Source organism: Lissotriton vulgaris, chromosome 8 (genome assembly GCF_964263255.1).
Source record: "Lissotriton vulgaris chromosome 8, aLisVul1.2, whole genome shotgun sequence".
Lineage (NCBI taxonomy): Eukaryota > Metazoa > Chordata > Amphibia > Caudata > Salamandridae > Lissotriton > Lissotriton vulgaris.
The window spans coordinates 606,368,944-606,395,627 of record NC_141696.1 but is presented as its reverse complement, the minus strand read 5'-3'; positions in this window follow the sequence as shown (position 1 = coordinate 606,395,627).

Below are 26,684 nucleotides of genomic sequence, written 5' to 3'. Positions count from 1 at the left end.
CAAGCGTTGTGTCCAGCTCACTGGCTCTGCATAGAAACCTGGCTCACAAAGTAATGGACCCTACACCATCAGGCCCATAACCGACTAAAGCAGGACTGGCATAGTATCCCAATTCTTAATATTGCTAAGTGGGATAAATCAAAATAATGGCAAAAGTCACAACCCCTTTTCTCCTATTGCAGTTTATCAAAAGGTGAAAGATAGTAAGTAGGCAAGGGGGCCAGAACGATGTTGAAAATGCCAAGAATATATTGTAGCACTAGAGGGCACTAAAACTAATGAGAGAGGATTGTCCCTTTTCTGAAAATACCCAAAACAGCCTTTCATGGACCCTGAAAGTCTCACCTGTCCGTCGGTACCTCTCTCATTCATCCAAGAGGAAGTGGAGGTACCGACTGGACAGCTCTAGGTGTATTTATACCGTAGTTGATTGGTCTAATCGCCTATTGAGATGGCCAATTAATACCAAGATCGGCGTCTTTCCGTTCGCGCATGCTTGTTGAGTTTTATTTTGCATACACTGTTCTCTTATCCAGTCTTAGTGCGCGTGTGCAAGGTAGTGTTACTCATACGCGTTTTCATCGAACGGCGCGCATGCTCAGTAGATTGTCAGTGACACTCTACTCCTACGCGCATGGGCAGTATTGAGTTCCTTTGCTGAGAGCTGTTTACTCGCGCGCGTTTATACTGAACAGCGCGCCTGCTCAGGAAAGAAGTTTATGGAAATCACGGAGGAACCGAAAGGGAATGCTACTTTTGTAATATGATCCTCCTAAGCTCATGCAATGACAATGTAGACAATGACTGGCAAGAAGGCTTGCACTATATTAACGGGCATATGCGCTATACTAGCGGTGGTCACCTAGAAGGTCCCCACTGAAGAGGGGGGGAACCCCAACTGAAAAGCGGGGGGAAAAAGGGGGGCATATTGACACATCCTAACAAAAACAACACTTAAAAGTTCTTTGATTATATTTGTAGTCGAAACGGCGCATACCATTTCGATATTTGTTTACCACTCAAGGGAATCAGAAAATTCGACCATGTGTCAATGATTGACGTTGTGTAGCGTAGTAGTGTGGATAATAAAGGTTAGAGGGAGACCCAGGGGATAGCATCATTCAAACCCCGGGTGTCACACTGAAGCTTAAAAATCCACTTCTGTTCTTTCACAAATAGAAATTTAGAAACATCACTGATGTGTGGTGGAATATACGGGTGCTCAAGGATCACCCACCGTATATCCTCAGCCTGATGTTTCATGGAGAGAAAGTGGTTGGTAAGGCATGTGGACTGTTTCTGGCGCCTGATGGTGCTCTTATGTTCGCTGATTCTAACTTTCATTTTTCGAGTAGTGTGACCAACATACCTGAGTGAGCAGGGGCAGGTTATCAAGCATATAACGCCTTCAGTGTTGCAATTGGTATGTTTCTTAAGCAACCACGGTCTTGTAGTGCCAGCCTATGTCAACTTGGTCTGTCTTGTAAGTCTGCGGACATGCACTACATGATCCGCAAGGAAAATGCCCTCGCACAGGTGGAAGATTCCACAGTGTATTAGTGGTATCTGTGGTCTGTAATCTCGGCCTTGTGTGTACCAAAGAGTCACGAAGGAAAAAAGAGGTAAAGGAATTGCAGTCTGTGCCACATTCAAAATATTCCAGTGTCCTCTGACAATTTTCTGGATTTTATTTGATCCGGTGCCATACACGCACGTGGCGAAGGGCACAGCAGTGTGTCCTGCACACCCGTGGCCCGAACCCGACGGTTGGTGAGGCTGAACCACAACTGCGAGCAAGCCTTGAGCTTATCTGCGGGACACACCTGGCGAGATCGGGTGGACCCGGGGACCACTGGGGAGCGTCACTGTGGAAGCAGTCTGCCAACGCGGGGTCACTGTGGCCTGGAGAGATTGCTCCGCTACCCTGGAACGGGAGCCCTAGGTTGCGAGAGACAGTGGTCATTGGCAAAGGACCCATGGGACATGTGAGTGACTCGAATTGCTGGGCAGTGAAGGTGTAGAGACCTGCTGCGCAAAACCTGAGCTGGCCAAAGCAACCGGAAAGCCCACGGCGAAAACCCGTACTGTAAATACTGAAAAGGACAACATGGGAAAAGGAGATAAGACGCAGTCCAAGCTAGCATTTGAACAGCGCAGAACGCGGCCCCCGGAAACACAGGAGGGCAAAGGCCGGAGAGCTCGTTTTATGCGGACATCAAGGGGCTCCTAGTCACCATGGAGAAGGGCCCCCAGGACAGCATGGCGGCGACAGGTACGAAAATTGACGCCCTTACCTATTGCATGGACCGGATGTCTGAGAGAGTAGACAAACATGCTAAGAGACTAGACATGTCCGAGAGGCGCCTGACTGAAGTGGAAGAGGCCCAAATGGACCTAGGTAAAGATCGAAAACAGATCAGAAAGTTCATCCAGGTCATACAAGATAAATTAGAAGATTTGGAGGCCCGCTCTCGGCGCTCTAATATACGGATTACGGGTGTATCGGAAACGACGCAAGTTGGAAAAATGTAGCTGTTTGTAGAGAAATTGCTCATCACGCTACTATTGAATTTTATTGAATATATGTTTTGGAACTCCAAAGAGATCCACATAAAACAAGATGACAATAAAAACAGTATGAAGTTTAAGAAAACATATTTAAACCAGCTTATTAAGCCTAATGTACCAAATTTTCATGTAAATCATTTAATACAATTCTAAAAAGCATTTAAAAAATTTAAAAATTCTATTACAAAAGATTTCATTGGGGGGACTAAAAACAGCATCAGTCAAGGTCCTTGCCGATAAAATGCCCAATTGTATGCAAACTGGTCTCCCCCACGTACGACGATGAGCCATTAGGGCAGGGCAAACAAACAACACATGCACAGTATCTTGGACTGAATTATTACAAAAACTGCATATATTGGAAATACCATACCATTTGGCTAATAGCTTATTCAAGGGAAGGAGATCCTGCCTCAAAAGTAGCCAGAAACGACGCAGACCATGGGGCATGTTCCAAGAGGCATAAGGTTGTAATAGTCTGAATAGATACGAATTAACAACTTGAGTAACCCCCTTCTTTAAAATGATAGAGTTACGATCCCTCTCGAAACTTAACTTCCATGTCGCCTGTTTTAGTGTCGTTTTTAGCTGTTGCGCAGAAAGGTCAAAGAGGGTTGATTCCTCCAAATCCAAGAATGTAATAGCCTTCCTGAAGTTCTTTATAAGTAGCGAATACTTTTTTAAAGGGCCCAGTAGCTCTTTTTTGATGAGAGATCTTAGTGTGGCTGGATTTCCCCTAATCAAACAGGCGACCCAACGAATCACTCCTGCCAAACCCTGGACCCAACTACTTCTTGAGCCAAATTCTAGTCGAAGGGATGCTACAGTGCATGCATTATTGACTGATGTTAAACCTCTTAAAAGGGAGCCCTCAATGGTGTCCAAAAAGCCCCATTCTCCTAAATCAATGAGTTCAATACCGTAAAGCAAAGTTGCAGGGATTTTTGCCCCGCAATGCCTCTAAAAGGTGTACAAAATGTCTCTTACCGGTAGATTTATATAAGGCTCTTAGACCATTTCCCTGCGACTTTGCCTTGCGGGAACTGTTGTCTATATGGGGTTTGTTACTTAAATTGCTGCTGACTATTTTACCTAAAAATACATATGATTGTACACTTTCCAGCTTTTGACCTCCCAGCTCCCAGCTAATGTGACCCGATTTCTGTTTTTTCCTCCCCGCCATACACATTACCTTGCTCTTAGAAATATTTATTTTCAGATATTGTGCTTCGGAAAATATGTGTAGAGCATGCAGACGATTAATGAGACCTTTTGGAGTAAGGCCTAGGATTAATATGTCATCTGGATACATCAAACAGGAAATGTGTGTGTCTCCCAAGCGCGGAGCAATTCCTTCACAGAGAGATAAAGTATGGGGCAGGTCACTGACATAAAGAGAAAACAGGAGGGGAGCCAATAGACAACCCTGTTTGAGACCATTGGCAGAGGGGATGGGCTGGGATAGACCCCTCTCTCCCCCCAGCAATACTCTACACCAAGTATTATCATGTAGGTCCTGTACCAAGTCTAAAAGCCCAGGTGGCATACCAAGAGCTGATAGTTTCTTCCACAGCAGTGGTCGATCGACCTTATCGAAGGCTGTGGAAAAATCTATAAAAGCCGCGTAGACTCTTCCTTCTCTAGCCATAATATATTTATCGGTTATTACCTGGAGGGCTGTTAAATTGTCCATAGTTCCGTGGTTCTTCCTGAAACCAGTCTGTTCAAGTGGGAGTATATTTGAACGCTCCACCCAATCATTTATTTGCTTCAACAAACATCTTGTAAAAACCTTGCCAATTGCATCCAACAATGCAATCTGGCGATAGTTTTGGGGGGACAAGCGATCACCCGTCTTAAAGAGTGGAACCAGGATACTTCCCTTCCAGGATGGTAAAACCTTGCCTCTCGATAGACAAATATTGAACACGGGACAGAGTAATTTACTCCATTTGGCCCCACTTTGCTTTAATATGGAAATAGGTAATTCATCGGGACCCATTGCCCCAGAGCGCCGCATTTCTCTAATGGCTAGGTCTATGTCTTTTTCTGAGAAGAGTACCAAGGGCAGACTAACCTCCTTTGGGCATACTTGTGGGGCCACAGAACTATTACTGGCATAGAGGGTAGAAACAAAGTCCACCCATATTTGTTCTTCAATTGGAATGGGGAGTGGTCTTGCTCTCAATCCACACCCCTCGCCTATAAGGGACCAAAACTGTCTCATTTCACCATTAAAAGAGGCTTCTCTTAGTTTTATCCAGATGGCATCCTCTTTTTCTTTACGAATTGTGTTCAATAGCCTTCTCCTTTTTCTTTTTAGCAATGATATTGTTCGTGCTACCTCAACAGACTTAACTAAAAATTGAGCCCTTACTAATTTGTTGATTTCTATATTAAGCAATCTCAAGGGGCTTGGAGGTATTCTAACAGGCTTTTTCTTATTAGAGTTTTTAGCAACTGCTATTACTGCCTTCATGAACAAAGAGAAGTTTTCAATTTCCGAACCATACCAGGAAGGAAGATCATTTATTACTACTTCAAGCATTCCCTCCAATTCGCGTTGTGCTCTTGCGTTCCAATGACACCTTCTTGATTTAACACCAAAGTTTACCCACTCACTATTAAAAGACCACTGGTCACATTTAGGAGGGATTACATTCACAGTGATAAAGAGTATTTTGTGGTCGCTGAGTGGAGTTTCAATAGTGTTGAGATCCTTCAGTAGCTCAAAAGAATGAGTCCCCACTATTACATAGTCCAAAATCGATTCACCCTGATAAGATTTATGCGTAAAATTAGCAGGGGAATCCGAGGGGAGTCTCCCATTCGCAATAATTCCATCCATATCTACCAGCTCATTTAAAAGTAACTTCCCTCGTTTATTTGTTTTAATATTTTCGGGGAATAATGCCGGAGGGATATGGAGAGTTTCTTCTTTGAATTTATCACGAAATAAATTCATAATTAAGTTGGAGATTTTGCAATTTAAACCCCCTACTAGAATTATAGCAATCGTGGGGTCTTTCTCCCTGATACTCTGAAGATGTACAAAAACCTTTTTCAGAGTTACATTAAAACCAGCTTCTGGTGGAACATAGGCATTGATCAAGACTAAAGGTTTAAGAACTTCAGTATTGCCACGGCTGAATAATGTTACTGCTTGGAAAAGATTGCAGGGGTCCAAATAATGGGCGTAATTCCATTTTAGTTGGTTGGATAAAAGACAGGCTATCCCCCCACTGGCATGTCCTCTCTTATTAATGGTAGCGCTGCCTTCCAATACAAAATAATCCTTCCCCACCTGAATTTTATCCGGGCACCATGTCTCCTGGAGGCATATTATATTTGCCTCCAGAGACAGGAGAAATTGCATTTTTTCCGGACTATTTTTTAAGCCAGCTGCATTCCAAGATATAATTGTCATCTTGTCGCTAAAGATGCGGATTGGACGCTTGGTTATTTGGGGGTTTACTTGCAAGAACTCCAGGTAGCCAGTTCCAACGATGGCTTTCATCTCCGGAGTCAAGTTGCAGAGATGGTAAAGGCAGATTAACGTAGGACACTAAACAAAGGTCCTTAGACTTACATATTTTTAAATCCGCAAGATCGCCGGCCTGTTTTGTGCTACCAGTAGCTGCTTGCAACATTGAAAAAGGGGGTCTTGAAGGAATTAAAGGTTTGGAAACTCTATCTTGTCCAGTGTTCCCTACCAAAGGAATTACGTCTATCCCTCTGCTCTGGAGATATTGAGATCGTTGCAAGATTAAATTTGCTACTAGTTTAGACTGGAACTTCACCCTGGTTATCATCCCTATCTCAGTCTTTAATATTAATACCTTGTCTAAGTCAGCTGATTGTATTAATGTCAAGTTTGCCGAATCTTGAAAGTATTTGAGAAGAAGGGATCTATTCAGGGTGCACTCAGCATCAAAAAGGGGGAAAAACTCAAGCCACAGGGTGTCAATACTTTCCTCCTTAGTTTCTTTTTGCGGTATGCCTCGTGTGACTACTCCCGCAAAGGATGTCGCCAACGGATTGAGAGTTGGATTTACTTGTCCAGGAGGGTTATACTCCTTTCCCAAAGGTATCGAGCTAATAGCTCCAACTACATCCCTGTTAATACCAACTGATTGACAAAAGTGATTAGTAACAGTTGTTATAGGAGGAAGAGGGAATGGGGTGACCACTGGTACAGCCGAGGATGGGGAAATTATGTTTTCCATTACATTCTTATTTTCAGATTTGTTTTCGTTTTCAGCGACCGCATGGGATGTTTGATCCAACTCTTTATTAGAAGAAGGGTTTGGGTGTTTTCCAAAAAGGATTTTCCTCCGCCTATTCTTTTCTATCCGTCTTATTACTTTCCTCTTATTCCTCCCATTCTTTTTAGGATTCTCTGAAATCCCTTAGTTACTATTATCCTCTAAGACAGATGCCTCCCTATATCCCTCTCCTTGTTGCCTTTTAAAGATCGGAAAGAGATCATTTCCAGTTTTTGGGGAGGACTCCCCTGGGATCTTTATTTCAGAATCAACATCTATTGAGCAGTTTAACGATGGAGCTCTCGAAATAGGATTTGGATGAGTAAGACATGGATTAGCATCCTCCTTTCCTATTTTTGACTCATCTTGGGCTATAGGAGTCTGATCTTTTGGGACTACGTCATGATTAATATCCTTCTCATGTCGATTGCACAGCAAGACTTTCAAAATTTGGGTCACTGTTTCTAGTACACAATCGGAGCCCCCAACAAATTTTTCTAATAATAGCAAAATAGACGACAATAGGTGTTCTAATGAAGAAAGAGAGTCTGAAATAGGTTTGTCCATCCCATGAGGTTGAAATGTATTTAACCCAGTTAGATTTAGGCTGGGACTCAATGAGATGTTTGAGTGTGAGGCATTAGAGGGAGTGCTGCTGTAAAGGTGGAGGCCTGCATGGATTGATGTTGCCGGTGTTTTTAGGTCAATCTGGACCTTAACCAGATCGGTATCTATATATCTTCGACAGAGTTCCTTATCTAAGACCATGGGAGATAGGCCATTATCAAGAGATCCTCTCAGAGGAGAGGCATTCAATGAGGGGTGATTGTCTTGCGGAATTTTTGTGTTGTGCAGGATGTCTTGTTCTATCTCTTTCCTTGTTTTTATAATAACTTCTGGAATTAAATCTATATTTTTTTCCTTTGTTGAGAAAAGAGGAGGCGAAAAACTATTCTCGAGAGATGCAAGTTCTACACTTGCTGCAACTAAACAATTATCTTCTTTTTCCTTTCTGTTTATAGTCACCATTCCCTTTGTATTAGTTAACATATCTGAATTATTTGCCTCAAGAGTCTTAATATCCTCAGATATAGGATCCACCAATGTAGCTTTATTCTTTCCCCTTTCCCAGAGGTTAAAAAGCTGACAAGTGCCTTTCAAATGGGCTACATGGCTAGTCTTATTTCGAAGGGGGTTAGATTTGGTTTTTGAGCATGACCTTCCTACTAATATTCTCCCAGATCTTAATTTTTTGGCCATCATCTCACTCGACAGAAGAAACTGGAGTTAGTTTACGAATATCTGTTTTTCACCATACAAGAAAACAATACTACCCCTTTTGATCATAAGAATAAAACAAGAACGAGGGGAGGGAGAAAACAATCAAAATATATCAACACAACACAATTAGGGAACACAATCCCCCTTATTCTTTGTTTGTGGAGGGAATAGGATAAGGAGAAAAGAGCCCCTTCCTAACGCCCACCAAGTCCCAAATCAAGAAAGACCCTAATTCCCCTCCAGATGCTCCGTTGAGGGAAACAACAAAATTGATAACCTCCTCCGAGCAACTGCCCCCCTTTCCAAGGACCTGGGCGATTCAGCGGCGGCTCGTATACCACCACCAGCTGACCCCCGTCTGGATACCGGGAATGGGGAGGGGCAAGGAGACTATAAACAAATAATCTGTGATTACCGTATATCCCACTGGGGATAATGGTAATGTTGTGTTGGGATGTTAGGGTATTGGCCTAGCCTAGCCTTCTCGTGCCTCTGAGGGCCTCAGAGGGCCCGCCCTTTGCCCGGGCTTTGCCCCGTGCTCCAACCCGCGCGCGTCCCGCGTGCGCGTGTCAGGAGAGGCTTTTAGTAGGGCGGAGTCGGGAAGAGGACCAGCTGCGGCTCATCATCACGCTACTAGGAGACGATGTTTTCTCGACCATGTTTATAGTGAAAAGGGAGCATCGCTCACTGGGCCCACTACCGCGCCTGTGCGCCCCCCCGAGACCAATCATTGCAAAGCTCCTGAACTACAGGGACAGGGACACTGCTCTACGACTGGCCAGAGAAAAGGGGAAACTGCGGAATGAGGGATCATCAATCTCATTATACCCGGACTTCTCGGCGAAGGTACAGGAGGAACGTCGTCATTTTGCCCCATACAAACAGCAAATCTGAGACCTAGGGCTGGACTACGCTATGCTGATCCGGCAAAGCTGCGCATCAACCGACAGGGGCACTCTCATTTTTTCACCGATCCAAAGGAACTGCAGAAGGCTCTGAAAACGTGGTCTAAGGAACGGAGGAACAGTCCTAGAAGCCAGGATGGTGAACAAGAACCAACCAGCGGTTTGGAAGATTAGGAATAGAGGCTTTGAAACGCTGCTATAGCCCAGCTGACTCCTGCAATCAGCCGGGAGTAAGCTCCGGAGAGATAACAGTACAGTGTCGAATAAGGCCCCCCGGCTTGTTGGGATCCAGATGGGGCCTGCTCCTTACAGGAATATGAGGGCTGCGACCCCGCCGAGTCCTGGTGAGATCATTCCAAGTTATTTTTCTGTCCTAATGCAAATACACACTGAAATGTTTGGACACTGTGACTGCTTGAGGCCTTTGGTCGTGAGCGGCTAAAACGTATTGAACCTGTGGCAGGAGGGGGGGGGAGGTGCCGCATTGATGTTGTTGGGGATTTCCTGGGCGGTGGACGATGGCACGTGATCTGGGGCTTGAGCGCAAAGACTCTGAAGGGGTGACGGAGCTATGAGGCTCTCAATGCCGAGATGGAGTATGCAATTGCAACCTGTACAGATTTTGGCGACCTCTGCCCTCGCGCTGTTCGCACAAATAAATCCCGCTTGGGATTATTTGGGTCATGGGGGAGGGAGGAGGGGGGACATTTTTCTCATGCTAGGCCATGTTCGGGCTGGTCTGCTGTGGGTGGGGGGAGGGGGATCCAAGGGAAAAGGGGAATGTTATTGTTTGGGTGTTGATTCATGGTGTACTTTTCCTCAGGGGTCTCAAAGTGCTTGCTATAACCTACCGCATGCTCAAGCTGCACCCAACTCGCGGATGTGCAACGCTGACACAGCTAATCTTTGTAAACCTGGCCACACTCCCATACTACACTGATAGAATTCACTTTTCGATACCCTAATTGCCTATTTACGATGTGCGAGTTAGCATCATATGGCTAACTAATGAAGTTCGTATATGCACTTATGCTGAATTATTTTACTTGCTCCTTACTTATATTCAAATGTACGTGTGACCATATTAGTTTCTTAGCTTAGCCTGTGTGCCACCATTTTGTCTATACCTCTGTGCCTGCGGGCCCTGCTCGCTCATATGCCCCTCCCGCAGGAATACAGAAATTCACTAAGACAGCAGTTTTCGTTTCTCGGCTTACTGTGGCCGAAACTAACAAGTCTCCTATCAGTAATGTTCTCATGCCCCGAGACGCCGAAGCCTAGCTCCATGGCCTTGAGTAGAGATAATGTATCCCTTGCAGGTGCGGATGCCTGCTGTATGAGAGCATTGTCCACTGGTCCGAGGCTCGGTAACTTTCCACAAGGGGCGTACCCCTTTTTACTGTATTGCATTATAATGTATTGCTGTGATGCAGAGAGTCAGTCCTCTCGTTCGCACTCCTAGGAGTGAGGTCGGACAGGGCCCTCTCATATATGAGTGTTGTTTGGCCTAATAAAGACTTTTATTCATTCTTCTCCACTGTCCGGCTGACTTCCTATATAGTGACTATAGGTGAGTGCGGTAAGTCACTCGGGTGGATTTGAGCCACGCTTATCAGATGGCGCCCGAACAGGGACCCCGCGATAAGGATCTTTCTCACCCGTAAGTGGGTAGCAGAAGACCGGGGACCCGCTGGTCGGCACGGTGGGCCCGGGTACCCATCTGATGCCGAGCTTGGTTCTCGCAGCTCTGCCCCACCCTGCTGATCGGGAGAGGTCCCGGTTCGGATCTTACGCCGGGGTCCAGAAGGCGGAACTTGAAGCTGACCGTGTTGGTCCTGGCAGCCGGAGGTGGAGAACGGTAGAGGTCGGTGCCCCCTACGGAAGGTGAGTGGTCCACCTGTGATTGTTTCAGGAACTGGAGTGTTCCGGGAGACTAGGGTGTCTCCAGTGGTTTGAGGAGCCGGCGTGCTCCTGGGGCTAGTGTGCTCCGGGGAACTCAGAGTGCGAGCAGGCGCTCTGACAGACTTGACGGGGTTGGGGGAAATATCTAGATGTACTGTTTGTAGAGATCCGACCAGGTGGTACTGTGGTGAAGGCGTGGCTCATTGCGGGTGGACTCCGGTGCTTGCCCTGAACTCCTAGAGTGGCGGTTCAGTGGAGGTGAGTCCTGGGTCTCCCGTGGTAAAGTGCGCAGTGATCCGTAGTGCCACGCGGGGAGCGGATTTGTTTCCCCATCCTCAGAACAGTTAGTGTACTGTTCGGTCTGCGGTAGAGTCCAGGTTCCCCAGGACTTGGTCGACGGGCCTTGTTCCATTTGGTAACACGTGTTTGGAGGTATTGTAAATGTGCGTGTGTGGTTTCCTAATGTATGTTTGTATGCGTGTATGAACGAGCTCGAGCTAGCGACTCAAGGTAACGTAGTCTGTGGAGAAGTGTTTCTTTCACACTGAAGTAAAGATGCCGTGTTTTAGTAAGTTACGATGTTTTGGATGTTGTTGTCGACCCTCAGATACTAGACTGGCCGAAAGCCAACCTGCACCCCCTGAAGGCACTCCGAGCTTTGATATGTATGTCGAGCATGGATTGGTCCCGATTTTGTTTGGTACTTTGTGGCACCGGTACACTGCCGATAATGTGGATTTACAATGGCCTTTAACGGGTTATTTCGATGAAGCAAAATTGGATTATTTGCAAGACAAATTGTTTGCTAGGCGTAGCCGTCAGAGTGTGTTTGATTCTTTGCGAGTGTGGCAGAAAGAGGCCAGGAAACGCAAACTGAGAGACGAGAAAGAGGAGTATAAAAAGTCCACCCAGACTATGGCGCAGAAGGCGAGAGAGCAGGTTGGAAATGAGAATGCGCTGCGTATGGAGCGCTCAGATAGACTTTGTAGGTTGAAAGAAAATAAAAGTTATGTAGTGCGAGAGGACGACCCAGATGAGATGGAAGACATTTTGAATACCCGACCCCCTCCCCCCTATGCCCCACAACCCTTGTATCCCTCCTTGCCAGTTCCAGCCCCCAATAGTGGAGTTCCGGGCCCTTCAGCAAGTGCCCCCCAACAACCCGCGCCCTCGACACCCCTTGCTTCATTACTCCAGACCACTTCACCCGCACCCTCCCAATTTTCTTTAGCACTCCCTACTGTTTCAGCTAGTACCACCCCCAGTCAGGAGATGCTAACGCCGAGTCGAGGCGCAGGTAGCGGATTATTCTCGCAGGTACGGAAGTTGCTTACACGTTCTACGGTTGGTTTAGATGAGAAGAATATGGTGGCTAATCAGGCATGTCAGTGGGCCAGGAATAATATTTATTCATTTGAAGATATTTGGTCCACTATGAAGGATTTCGAGCCCTTGATGCAACAGCACGCTTTGTGGCATATGTCAAATGTACTGATACCGCTATGGGAACAGGGGTATGGAGGTGTGGCTCCAGCTGTTTTGCGAGACATACTGGCCGGAGCCTATAGAACGAATACCGGGGTAAAAGAAGTGATGAGTAGTCTACGTGCCCTATTACAATACAGAAATGAACTACCCTCTACGGGCATGCCCCATTTCCCAGGTCTACATCCTATGCGCGAGGTGCACCCTATCTTTCATCCCGAGATCCCCGAGGTGGTAGATCCTATCACAAGGGCTGTCACTAGGGACAGGATAGATGTGCATTTCCAGGAGCAGTGGGTGCATACGCCGTGGAAGAGAAGTGAGGTACTATCATTGAAGGCTCAGCTACCAGATTCTAGAAAGAACCCGACTGCCTACTATAAAGAGCTAACGGAAGCCGCGTCTTCCACTGTAATGACTTTAGCTGATGTTGAGTTGTTTTTCGGGCTTTTGGTCCCAGTTGATGTGTGGCGGCAAGTAAAAGGTACTGACCATGCGGAGGAGTTAGGAGGTACGTGGCAGGAGTTGCAGGACTGGGATAAGGAGCGTAAGCCAGGGGAGAAGCCGAAGGCTGAGATTTTAGCTTTACCAGGGCGCATAATAAAATATATGCATTCCCTCATTCCACAGAAAAAGGTAGATTGGGACAAGTTGACGGCTTGTAAGCAGAAAAAGGATGAGGCAGTCTCGGACTTCTTTACGAGGTTTGAGGAAACGTTCATAGATTTTAGTGGGCAAGATGTGTCACAAGATGGCGGGTTACGGCTTTTTGTTAATAGGTTTTTCATGAACTTATTGCCTGAAATTTCAGCAAGACTGCAAGCGTCGGAGAGCACGTGGACAACGTCCTCTCCTTCGGGTATTCTCAGCATGGCACAGTATTATGAACACAGAGAAAATGAAAGTAAGGACAAGCAGGAAAAGAAGGCTAAGGATCTAAAAACAAGAGTTTTGTTGCAGCAAGTGGCTAGAGGCAGAGGAAGGGGTGTAGCGCCGAGTCGAGGGGGCGGCTTTGGGAGAGGTGAGAGTAGGGAAAGGCTGGGGCCGAATGAGTGCGCGAAGTGTAAGCAGGAGGGGCATTGGTGGAGGGATTGCCCACTGTTTCAGTCGAATGCTGGTCCAGGACGAGGAAGAGGGAGGGGTGGTGATTTTGGGAGACAGGCTGCATGATCAGAAGGAGGCGGGAGACCAGGAGGAAATTACTTTGACAATGGTACAGACAGACAACAGTTGCAGAGGGGTGGTGGTCAGTACTATAACGATGATTACTCAGTGGACAATTTGACAGGGTTCTCCCACAACTAGGACAGCGTAGGACAGAGCATGGGACCAGTACTTATGGAAGTTGATCAGAGGGGACCCTATGTCGAAGCAGACTTATTGGGGTCTCAACAAAAATTTCTAGTGGATACAGGTGCAATGAAAAGTTCAGTGGCTCGTTCTCGGGTCCCAGGGGCGGCTCTGTCTGGCAAAAATAACATCTCTGTGGGTTTCGCAGGAACTCCGGTGATTAGCCCCATTTCTAAACCTCTCACGTTAATGATTGGCCCTTTCACTGTTGATTCACCATTTCTATTGACATCAAATTGTGGGGAAAATTTGCTGGGCTTAGATTTATTGAAAAGGTTGCACGCCACCATCTATTGTTCCCCGGATGGCGTGTACCTCACTTTGGGCCCGAATGTCACCCGCCCATTGCAGTGTTTTTCGAAAGATGACCCATTACCACCTGAATTTCAAGGCATACCCGACAGCTTGTGGGCTGTCAATGATACAGATGTAGATAAAATGGATATTGCCCCGGTGACAATAAGAGTGAAGGTGGGAGTGAAATTACCCAGGGTTCCCCAGTACAGGATTCCTAGGGAGGGAGAGAAGGCCCTGTTACAAATAATACAAGATTTAATACGGTCCGGTGTAGTGGAAGAGACTGATTCGAACATATGTAACAGCCCTATTTTACCCATCCACAAAAGACGATCACCTGAAGCTACTGATAATACTCCTGATGTTTATAGATTTGTGATTGATTTGCGACACGTAAATAGAGTGGTGGAGCCACAGTACCCGGTGGTCTCGGACATCACTACAATATTGACAATGATACCCCCCTCTGCGAAATATTTCTCTGTCCTAGATTTGAAAAATGCTTTCTTCAGTATTCCAGTACATGTAGACAGCCGTTATCTCTTCGGATTCTCATTGGCTGGCCGAAGCTTCCGCTTTAAGAGAATTCCTCAGGGGTACACTGAGAGTCCGAGCATATATAGTCAAGCATTGAAGGCACAATTGGATGAACTGGAACTTCAACCTGGCAACGTCATGTTGCAATATGTGGATGATATCCTGATAGCATCGGACGACGAGCAGGGTTGTCAGAATGCTACTGTGAAATTACTACACCATTTGGCTAAAAGAGGGCATAAAGTGTCCCTTCCAAAGTTTCAATACTGTCGAACGGAGGTAACCTACCTCGGTCACCTCCTTTCGAAAGTGGGGAGGAGATTGACGCCAGAGCGCATAAAAGCTATTAATAACATGAAGGTACCTAACACGCAGCGAGAGGTGCGCGCGTTCTTGGGCATAACATCGTATTGTCGCCAGTGGATACCTAACTATGCGTTACTAACAAAACCCCTATTGTATCTGACTACCAAGGAAGTGCGCGAACCCCTACCCTGGACCCCCGCATGTCAAGAAGCGTTTGAGTCACTAAAAACGGCTTTATGTTCTGCGCCTGTTCTTGGAACACCTGATTACCAGAAGCCTTTTGTTCTTTACGTACATGAGGCGGAAGGTTGCGCGTTGCCTGTTTTAACTCAGTGTTACGGGGGGAAACAGAGACCTTGCGCTTATTTCTCTGCAAAGCTTGACAATGTGGCAAGAGCGCTGCCGAGTTGTCTGAGAGCCACGGCGGCTGCTGCGGTCTCCATAAGACAATCGGCAGGGCTCGTATTGGGATCAGATCTCACAGTCATGGTACCGCATGCTGTGGACATTTTGTTGAACAGGACACAGACGCAGCACTTAACTAGTGCTTGTCTTACGGGTTATGAGATGACTCTTTTTGCACCCCATGTTACGATCAAAAGGTGCGCAACACTGAATCCAGCCACATTGTTACCTATCCCCACAGATACAAAAGACGATGACATACATGACTGTCTTTTTAGGACTGAAGAGGAGACAAAGGGGAGGGTGGATCTGACAGACAGGCCCTTGGACGAACCAGACGGGGAGTTGTATGTGGATGGGTCCTGTTTTAAATTGCCAGACGGTACATCGACAGCAGCATATGCAATAACAACATTACAGACAGTAGTGGAGACTTCTAGGATACCTTACAATTCTGCCCAAGCTGCTGAGATTATAGCCCTACTGAGAGCATGTGAATTGAGTGAGGGACTAGACGTGAATATTTATACTGACAGCCAATACGCCTTTGGCGTGGCTCATAATTATGGGCGACTTTGGGCAGAACGGGGATTTCTGACTTCTCATGGACAACGCATACAACATGGTCCACTGATATTACGACTGCTAGCGGCATTGACACTACCCAAAAGATTGGCTGTGATAAAGTGTAGCGCACACAAGACAATATTGGATGATGTAGGACGAGGCAATGCCTTCGCCGATGAAACAGCAAAAGAGACTGCTAGAGAAAAATTACCACAAATGTTTGTGGCAGGACCAGCTAGATGGGTCCCAGATGTTCATATGTTCTCAGACACTGTTCAGAGTGTCAAGAACATACAGGGAAAAGCGACAGAAGATGAATTGAGGGCATGGAAGGATGGGCAGGGACGATTGGATGCGGATGAATGTTGGACAGATGTGACCGATAAGAGACGATGGTTACTCCCGAATGCATATGTCCTTCCGGTAGTGACGATGGCGCATGGGCCTGCCCATGTAAGTGCCAAGGGAATTTGTAAATTGTTAGACCCAGTGTGGAGCAATAAGAATATCTCTAAAGTGGCCACTCACTTGGTTCGACAGTGCATGGTGTGTTTGAGACATAATCCTGGAAAGGGTACCCCTGTCCCAACTGGAAATTTTGCACCCCCTTCTTTCCCTTTTGAGGTGATTCAGATGGATTACATCGAAATGGAAAGGGTCAATAACTTGAAGTATGTCCTTGTAGTCGTATGTGCCTTTAGTAGGTGGGTGGAGGCGTACGCAACGAAAGATTGCACGGCCATTTCTACTGCAAAAATGTTGATAAAGGAGTATTTTTCTCGCTTTGGATTACCTAGGGTGATCTGGAGTGATAATGGTACGTCCTTTAATGCAGAACTAGTGAAGCAAATATGTAAAGGCTTACAGATTTCCCAAAAATTTCATTCAGCCTTACACCCTCAGGCAGCAGGACTCGTGGAGCGGTTTAACGGCACGCTCAAATTAAAGATGGCCAAAATATGTGAGAGTACAGGTCTCCATTGGCCAGACGCCCTTCCCTTAGCCTTGCTTTCAACGAGAGTTACTGTGAATGTGAAAATGGGCGTCTCCCCCCACGAGGTGGTGTTCGGCCGTCCGGCCAATATCTGGGGAGTGCCCAGGCCTAAATGTTTCACAGAAGTACCATATCCTTTGTTGACAGATTATTTGTATGCTTTGACTAAAGATCTTCGTTCTATTCATCAGCAGGTAGCAGACACTCTGAAGCCGTTGCCGGAGGGGCCTGGACACTCCATAAACCCAGGGGACTGGGTTGTGATCAGAAGATATCAGCGGAAGTCCTGTCTGGAGCCAAGGTGGTCGGAGCCGCGCCAGGTGCTCCTCACCACGCGTACTGCACTTCGGGTGGACGGAAGGAAGGCCTGGACCCACGCCTCACATGTGAAGAGGGTCCCGCTCCCGTTGCCCTATGACCAGTGGGTAAAGGACGGCATTGCTGACGAAGAGCATGAAAATATACCAAGGTATGCTCCTTTCTCGGATGCTTCACTGATTGGAGAAGAGCGAAGCGGAATAGAGAATTCAGTGAGCTCTACTACTCCTGTTGCTACTAGTGAAGAGACACCAGAAAGTTCAGCATCTGTCACAGATACACCTGCTTTGTTCACTGACCCCGAAGTGCCAGGGAGCACTCGATACAATTTGCGGCCCCGAAGAAAATAAGTAACAGTGCTGAAATATGATGGACTAAACACTGGAAGAAGGGCTTAGTGAACTTTCTGAATACGAAGATTTAGTGATAGGGATGAACTTGTAAGAGCCCTGGTGTTTAGCCGAAGATTGTGTGTTATGAGACTATAGAGTGGTGCGGGGCCCGAATTAAGTGCTCTCTTGTTTTCAATTGTTGAACAGCGACGTTGGAATAAGGTATGGACGGTAAAAGCCTGCCTGTGAGGCTTTGAAGGACACAGGGAGAAGATCCCTTTTTAAGGGTTGAAGAACCCCTCTGGCCGGTTGAGGATTGTCTGGGACTATTTTTTTAGTATAAGAGTTTTTTCCTTTTTTTTTTTGATTTTTGGTATATTTTGAACGTTTTTGAGAATGTATCCTTTTGGACGCCCCATTCCTGATGAGGAGCAGCCCTTTGCGGCTCCTCCGAGACCTGTGCCTGATTCCCCCTGGTTGGCCCTTCCCCGAAAAGGAAAGATCGTGGTCATCATTATTATTCTGATTGCTTTTATAGTGACTCTTGGAATATTGTTTTTCCTGGATAAAGCTTACCCCGTTCATGTGTTTGCACCCACACCCACTGCCGTTCCTGAACATAATATGATTACTGTTGATTATGGTGAAAGAATGTTGAGAAAAGGTTGTAAAGAAAATGTTTTTATTAAGACTTTGCACCATGCACACGCCACTACCAACTTGACAGATTGTTGGGTTTGTGGGCTCTTGCCCTCTGCTGCATATAAGAAAGACAGATTTCTTGCCCTCCCTTTGACGCCAGTGAATAGTTGTGTGGGGTGGTATACTCTCATAGGTCTTGTTAAATATTTCCAGCAGCCAGATTCCCTGACTCCTCGACTGCAGAATAGGGGGTGGACAATGACAATGCGAGTACGCCCTCTGCCTCCATCTTCTCTTGGACGAATATACACTGATGGACGTTTTGACCAGACTTTTATAGAGACGTGTGAGAAAAAGTTGGGCCGGTTTCTGACACCAAATGATACTGACAAACTTAGGGAAAGTTTCCTGAAATTGAATGCTTCTCTGTCCTACAGACACCCCCCGAAGGGTAACAACAGTTCCAAGTCTCTGATACCCCTGGCTGTGGTAGGTCCCTCTCCATTTTTCTGTATAGAGGGAAGGGGTCCCATCAAAGTCGGTAATAGCTCCTGTAATGTGACTGCTTTGATACGCTTGCCTCTCAGCCCCTCTTTGATTGCCCCACCCAGCATCTATTTCGTGTGTGGAGATAATGGATACTTATGGTTGCCCGAGGGTTGGGGTGGGGTATGTTACCTAGCCTACGTGATTCCTCCTGTATATGTGGCTCCTTCTGATTATCACAAAACTCATCGTCGATTCCCCAGTCCACAAGAGCAGCCGCAAGAGCAGCGTAAAAGGAGGGAACTTCAGGTAGATGACGTTGATCAGACGGACACCTCGTACCAACAATGGACTGATTTTTCTAAGGGTTTGTTACCTTTCTGGGGTCCGATATTTAACAGCAGAGCTATTCGACGACTGTCTAGGGTAATGGAAAAGGTAGTTCTCACCGAAGCTGACATTACGACTAACATATCTGTCGAGATTCAGGCTATGAGATTATTTACGATCCAGAACAGGATGGTGCTTGACGTCATACTGGCTGATAGGGGCGGGGCCTGTCGCGTCATCGGGACGTCTTGTTGCGTTTATATACCTGACTCAGCACCGACTGTTAACTTGGCAGTACAGAAATTACATAGATTAGCGACTGAACTGCATCAGGATAATGGGACATGGTCCTTACAGGGGTGGCTCTGGGGTGCCTTCTCTTCCTGGGGTTGGAAAATATTGATGGGTTTGGTTGGTGTGGTGAGTGTAATTCTGACTTGCTGCCTTTGTGTATATTGCCTCCCTCCATGTTGCTCAATGTGTGCTACGAATTTACGTCCGAAAAAGAAGTTACCTGGTCAATATACCACTTCTATGATTACTGAAATTCCTGCTGATGCAAGTTGGTTGATGTTTATTGCAGAGGATGTTCTAGACTAAAGAAATGAGTAAGGGTGTAGAAAGGTCCTGCCCCTTGAATGGATGTCGGCACTACCTTTTGGCAAATAAATGAGGCCATAGTTAGCCAATGATGCTAAAAGGAGGGTCTGATAGAATTCACTTTTCGATACCCTAATTGCCTATTTACGATGTGCGAGTTAGCATCATATGGCTAACTAATGAAGTTCGTATATGCACTTATGCTGAATTATTTTACTTGCTCCTTACTTATATTCAAATGTACGTGTGACCATATTAGTTTCTTAGCTTAGCCTGTGTGCCACCATTTTGTGTATCCCTCTGTGCCTGCGGGCCCTGCTCGCTCATATGCCCGTCCCGCAGGAATACAGAAATTCACTAAGACAGCAGTTTTCGTTTCTCGGCTTACTGTGGCCGAAACTAACAAGTCTCCTATCAGTAATGTTCTCATGCCCCGAGACGCCGAAGCCTAGCTCCATGGCCTTGAGTAGAGATAATGATGTATCCCTTGCAGGTGCGGATGCCTGCTGTATGAGAGCATTGTCCACTGGTCCGAGGCTCGGTAACTTTCCACAAGGGGCGTACCCCTTTTTACTGTATTGCATTATAATGTATTGCTGTGATGCAGAGAGTCAGTCCTCTCGTTCGCACTCCTAGGAGTGAGGTCGGACAGGGCCCTCTCATATATGAGTGTTGTTTGGCCTAATAAAGACTTTTATTCATTCTTCTCCACTGTCCGGCTGACTTCCTATATAGTGACTATAGGTGAGTGCGGTAAGTCACTCGGGTGGATTTGAGCCACGCTTATCAACACGACACGCCCTCATGGCTGACGTAACAAGTGTACAGTCAAACGCACAGCCTACCTCGCTCAGCGCCCTTACATGGAATGTCAGAGGGTTGAACAACTACAGAAAACCTAGAAAGGTGTTAAGCTACCTCAAACGTCATAATATAGATATAGCACTCTTGCAGGAAACGCATTTACCACTTACGAGTAGAATGCTACACAATAGAGGCCTAGAAGGACATGTAGCAGTAGCTGGGTTCACCACTCATGCAAGGGGAGTTATTACATGGGTAAACCCGAAAACGAACATTCAAATACAGACGCTTAGTGCGGACACAGAAGGCAGGTATGTTATAGCGTCCTGTAAGGGCCTGGGGGTGGACCTGCTAGTTGTCAATACTTACGGCCCCAACTATGATTCCCCTGAATTCTACTATACACTGGCTAGTGAGATCGGTGGACACGGTAACCCTCAAATACTATGGGGTGGGGACTTTAATTTAACGCTTAACCCAGACATAGATAGGACCTCAGGGCCCCCTCGAAGGCCTTCGGCAGCTGCACAGTCGCCCACAGCAAAGCTAATAATGTTGGATATGGATGATGTGTGGAGGAGTAGGAATGCTGGACGGGACGGCTTTACACACTACTCTGCTTATCACGAGACACACACTAGAATCGACTACTGGTTTGCCACGGCGGGGATCAATCGAACTATCAAGCAATGCAAAGTACCTCCACGCACACTGTCGGATCATTCCCCCATACTAATAGTCATAGAGACCCCAGCGAGAAGGATCGCTCCTTTTACATGGCGCTTCCCACCATACTCGCTCCTAGACCCGATCTTCAGCTGGGAATTAGCGGAGTCGTTTGACGTGTTCTTTGACAAGAATGTAGGCTCAGTGGAGGACTTCCAGACTATCTGGGAGGCATTCAAAGTCTACATACGGGGCATTGCGATGTCTAAACACTCCAGTGTCCTGAAGGCGACAAGGAGTAGACTAGCTGAGCTGGAACATCAGCTACAATCCCTTGAGGAGCAGAGACGCACTAGACCAGACAACGCCACTGAGGAGGAGGAGATCAAGCGCCTTCTGGTGGAGTTCCACGAAGCAGCAGACAGAGAGGTTCAGCACCTGGGCAAATATGCCACAGCCCGAACATATGGCGAGGGGGAGAGGCCTGGCTCGGCATTAGCTAACATCCTCAAGGGCCGAAGGGGGAAGCCGCTGGTCTCAGAGCTGAGAAATGCAGGCGGTGACAGAGTTACAGACGAGGCAGATATTGCCTCTGTCTTTAGAGTCTACTATTCAGAGCTTTACTCTTCCAAAAGTGGAGACATGTCGGCTGAAATGCTAGACTACCTGGAACACATAAAGCTTCCGTTCCTTCCAAACTCTCAGAGAGAATTCCTCATGTGCCCTATACTGATGGACGAAATTAGAAATGCCCTAGCCACAATGCAATCGGGCAGTGCGTCGGGTATAGACGGACTGACAGTTGAATTCTACAAAACCTTTCAGGAACAGCTACTGCCGCATATACACACACTTTTGGAGGACACCTGTGTTCAGGGCAGCATGCCTAGCTCTATGAGAGAAGCTATGATTGTCACCATTCTAAAACCGGGTAAAACACATGACGACTGCGGATCATACCGCCCACTGTCGCTGCTAAACGTTGATACTAAGTTATATGCTAAAGCCCTGGCAACTAGACTGGCACTGCTGGCCCCTGAATTAGTGGCCCCAGAACAAGAGGGGTTCATACCAACCAGAAACCTGACATACAATATCAGGACAGTGTTAGGAACCATCCAACATGTCAAGCAGGATGTACCGGCTGTGGCGCTTTTTCTAGATATGGAGACGGCGTTCAACTCCGTGGAATGGCCATTCCTCCTTCAGGTGCTGCGACATATAGGGCTTGGTGAGCCCTTCATACAAATGGTGGGCGCTCTCTATGAGGGGCCTTCGGCCAGAGTGCGATTGGGCAACGCGATCTCAAATCCCCTTTACATAGGCAGGGGTACCCGTCAGGGATGCCCCTTATCCCACCTGCTATACGCACTGGCAGCAGAGCCCCTGGCCTGTGCGCTTTGAGAATATCACAGCCACGAAGGTATACGCTTCCCTACGTACAAAATAGTAGTGTCAATGTATGCGGATGATACGCTGTTGTACGCGCATGACCCTGCAACAACACTTCCCCCACTTCTGAGAGAGGTGTTACGATTTGGCACGCGTTCCGGTCTCAAAGTTAACTGGGCAAAATCGGTGGTGCTGCCCCTGACTCCGGTGACCAAACAGTTAGAGACCGAGTTCCCTCTACAGTGGACTGAAGACCCGATCAGGTACTTGGGGATACAAATCCACGTGAACCCGGACCTGCTCATTAGCCAGAACTACGATAGAGCGGTCAGCAAGCTGGAAGATGACATAGAGATCTGGAGCAAACTGTCTCTTACACTAATGGGCCGCATAGCCATTATGAAGATGGTAGTGCTACTTTTCAACGCTCTACCAAAAGTGCTCACGAGGGCCTTCTTTCAACGCCTGACGAGCCTCATGATAAACCTGGCGTGGGCGGGGAAACACCAGAGAGTCAAATGGACGACGCTCACCCTGCCTTACAGTATGGGGGGCTTAGCGGCTCCAGACCTTGAACTGTACTACAGGGCGGCCCAGGCATCGCACCTCCACACCTGGATCCATGGAGACAGACTGATCCCGCATGTCCGCATGGAGCGTCTATTTGCACATCCGCTGTTACTCCCTGCAACGATTTGCAAGCCGCAATATCGTCGAACAGGTATTTTGGACTCTATCACCTCCACCAACAACGCTTGGCATTCTCTCCTGCTCCGGCAGGGAGGGGCGACACTATATTCGCCGGAGATGCCACTGGAATGGATGCTTTGGCTCCCGCCCACGGCCGAAAGGTCAGCCATAAGTGAACTAGCGAAGCTTGGGCTTAGCAAAGCGGGCGACCTATTTCAGGACGGAGTGGTCAAAACCTGGGAACAGGTGGGAGGGGATAGTAGTGAACCCCCACTGCTTCAACGCTTTCACTCTCATAGGGCCTGGAGTGCCCTCATGGAGATACTTAGCCCGGACATGGCGGAGCCCCCGGACGTCCCTGAATTGACATATGTTATTAAACGTAAGGAGCCTCAGAAGCTCCTCACAAACCTCTACAGAGAGGCCAGGTCACACGGTGAGCACCAACTCATGAAAGTTAGATTGGCCTGGCAGAGAGACCTAAATGCCACGTTAGACGACGCAACATGGGGGTATTGCTGTGAGAACACGAAGCGAATCTCCCTCAATGGAAAGCATCGGCTAATCCACTACAAGTTCCTACAAAGGGTGTACTACACCCCGGAGAGGCTTCATAGATACGGTCTGTCGCCAGCGGCGAATTGCGAACACTGCCAGGCGGCTGATGCTGACTTCCTGCACTTAGCTTGGGCCTGCTCGGGCATACAGGCGTTCTGGTGCGAAGTCTTTGCGGAAATGAGCAAAATACTGGAGGTGGATATGGCCCCGGATCGGGGCATAGCACTCATTGGCAACTCCAGGGGGCTTCCAGTTGCACTTCGCAGGCTCATGGACATGGGGATGCTAATGGCCAGGAGAGTAGTAGCCCAATGCTGGTTGAGAGGTCCATTACCAACTAAGACTAGATGGGCGCGAGATATGCTGTACTGTAGCACACAGGCGGAAACGTACAGCGAATTGTTACCCCCAAAAAGCCGCCCAAAGAACTTCTGGGCTCTATACCAATCTTACTTACAGGGGCAGCAGCGTGAGAATCCTAGCAACACAGACAATGAATCTCTGCGATAGGACGTAGATGAGAAAATTGACTCTATATCATGCAGACTCGACGAAATGACTGTGCGAAAGCAGGAATGAGGGTGCCTCTATTGGAGAGGGAGGTAAAGGGGAGCGGACTGAGTGAGGAGCAGATAAGGGGGCGGTCACCATCGGGGCCATAATACATGCACTGCTAGGTTGAGACACTACCTTAGGCACAGACATGTAGGTAGGCCGAACACAGGAGGGATACGTACCCTAGGGAGAGCACACAAGTAGATGGAGCGGCAATGAGATAGGTCAGGTTAACACAACTTTGGACTCAACAGCGTTGCACAGGAGGACCACTTGAGGGAAGGGGTGGGGAGGGGGGTTGGGATATTGACTGCACTAGGGGTTGATGTAAGTTTGCTTAGACATGAGCTTTCATGCCTCGCTGCTAGACTGATACGATATGGAGCGGGGGAATAATGAGAAGTACAGAGGGCGAAAAGCTAGAAAATGCACATGAAAAATGCAACTGGCACTACTGGGGAATACATCTGGATATTGATTAACTGTCAATTGGAAAACGCCGCCGGACCCCCGGGTTGTCGGCCGACGGGCTGTGTAACACAAGATCTAAGATTTGTCTGGTATGCATATGACGCGGCCGGCCCCGTGAGGTTGTAGGCCTGAAGCTGTGTGATTTGAGTTTGTGCAATAAAAAAAAATATATAACTATTATACCCAGTCATGAGATGCAAGAAAATTTTACAATATCAAAAGACCAAACAGTAAAACTAACAAAGAAACAGAAAGATGGGGCACCAGGACCCAATGGGATACCATTTGCCATTTATAAAGAAAACCCAGACTTATGGTGGACCTACCTAGTAAAGGTATTTAAAGAAATCATAGAGGAAGGTATTATACCTGAGTCCTGGCGAGGATCCTTAATCTCCCCAATATTTAAGAAAGGAAATTGGACACTAGCGGAAAATTGTAGACTTATCACCCTTCAAGACAGGGATGCTAAAATGTTTGCTGGAGTACTTCTAATTAAATTAAATGAATGGGTAACAGAAAACCAGATTTTACCATTGAACCAGACCGGTTTTATTAAGGGGCTTGGAACAATGACGAACATTATGGCATTATCACTAATAATTGAAAAGTCACCCAGAGTTAAACAGCCCTTGTTCCTGTGCTTTATAGATTTTAAAGCTGCTTTTGACTGCGTTTAATGAAATCTACTGTGGAAAAAACTCCTAGATAAAGATATTCCAACTGAACTATTAAGATTGATTCAAATGTTATACAATAAAACCTGGGTAAGAGTGAGAATGGGGGACGGCCAAACATTAACAAAGGAGATCCCAGCACTGAAAGGGCTAAAACAGGGATGCGTGCTGGCCCCCCTTCTTTTTAATTTATTCTTGGGAGACTTATCAGGAAATCTGGATGAGCTAAATGCACAATCTCCAAAACTAGGGGGTAAACAGATATCTAACCTAATGTATGCAGATGATGTCATCCTCTTAAGTCATACCAAGGTTGGACTTCTGCGTCTAATTAACCAAACAATCTTGTATGCTAAGGAAAATGGAATGGTAATAAATGAAACCAAAACAAAAATTATAGTGGTTACTAGGAATATAAAGCTGAGACAAAAAAACAAATGGTATATGGAAAGCACGAAACTAGAACAAGTAGAAGTATACAGATATCTGGGTGTACTATTTGACCAGAAGGGAAATAATCATCTACAAAAACTGGATATACAAAGAAAAGCAAATGCGCTAACTGCAGCATTCAGGATATCACAGAAATTGCTTGGGAACCTTACCTATCGGCCGCTCTTGAATATTATAGGGGCTAAATTACTTCCAACCATAGCATACGGCAGTGAGGCATTAATGGGGAAGGATGCTGACCTAATAAACAATGTCCTTTCAAAGACATACAAATCTCTTTTTTATCTTCCAAACAATGCATCACCAGCGCAAATTAGATTGGAATTCGGTTTAAATAATCAATATTTTGCACGAAAGGCCCAGTTTATAAAAACCTGGTATCGGATAAAAAACAACCATGATAATCATATATCTCAGTTACTTTGGCAAGAAATAAATAATAATATGAAGTCATCTGCATGGAAGTATCTTAATGAAGCAATTGAAGAGTTTGTAATCATGCCAATTTGGAATAATACGATAACCAACGGATCGTAACAATTTTTAGGATGTAACTGCTTTTAAAGTATCTTTTTTATTTATATTTTGTAATATTGTAAGATTTTAAATAATCAAACAATAAAGAATTTATTATTGTCCATTGCATAAATGCGAGACCTGTGGCATTGCAAATGCTTGTTAAAATATGCAGTAAAGTTAGCTTTTCGGTTAGTTTTGAACATGTATGATCCCAAACTGTCCATTTTGTTAAAAAATTAATAATACATTACAAACCTAGCCTTTAGATAGGCTAACAACAATTCTGTACCTAAATTGCCAGGTTTAAACATATCCTAAAGTGCCCTTAA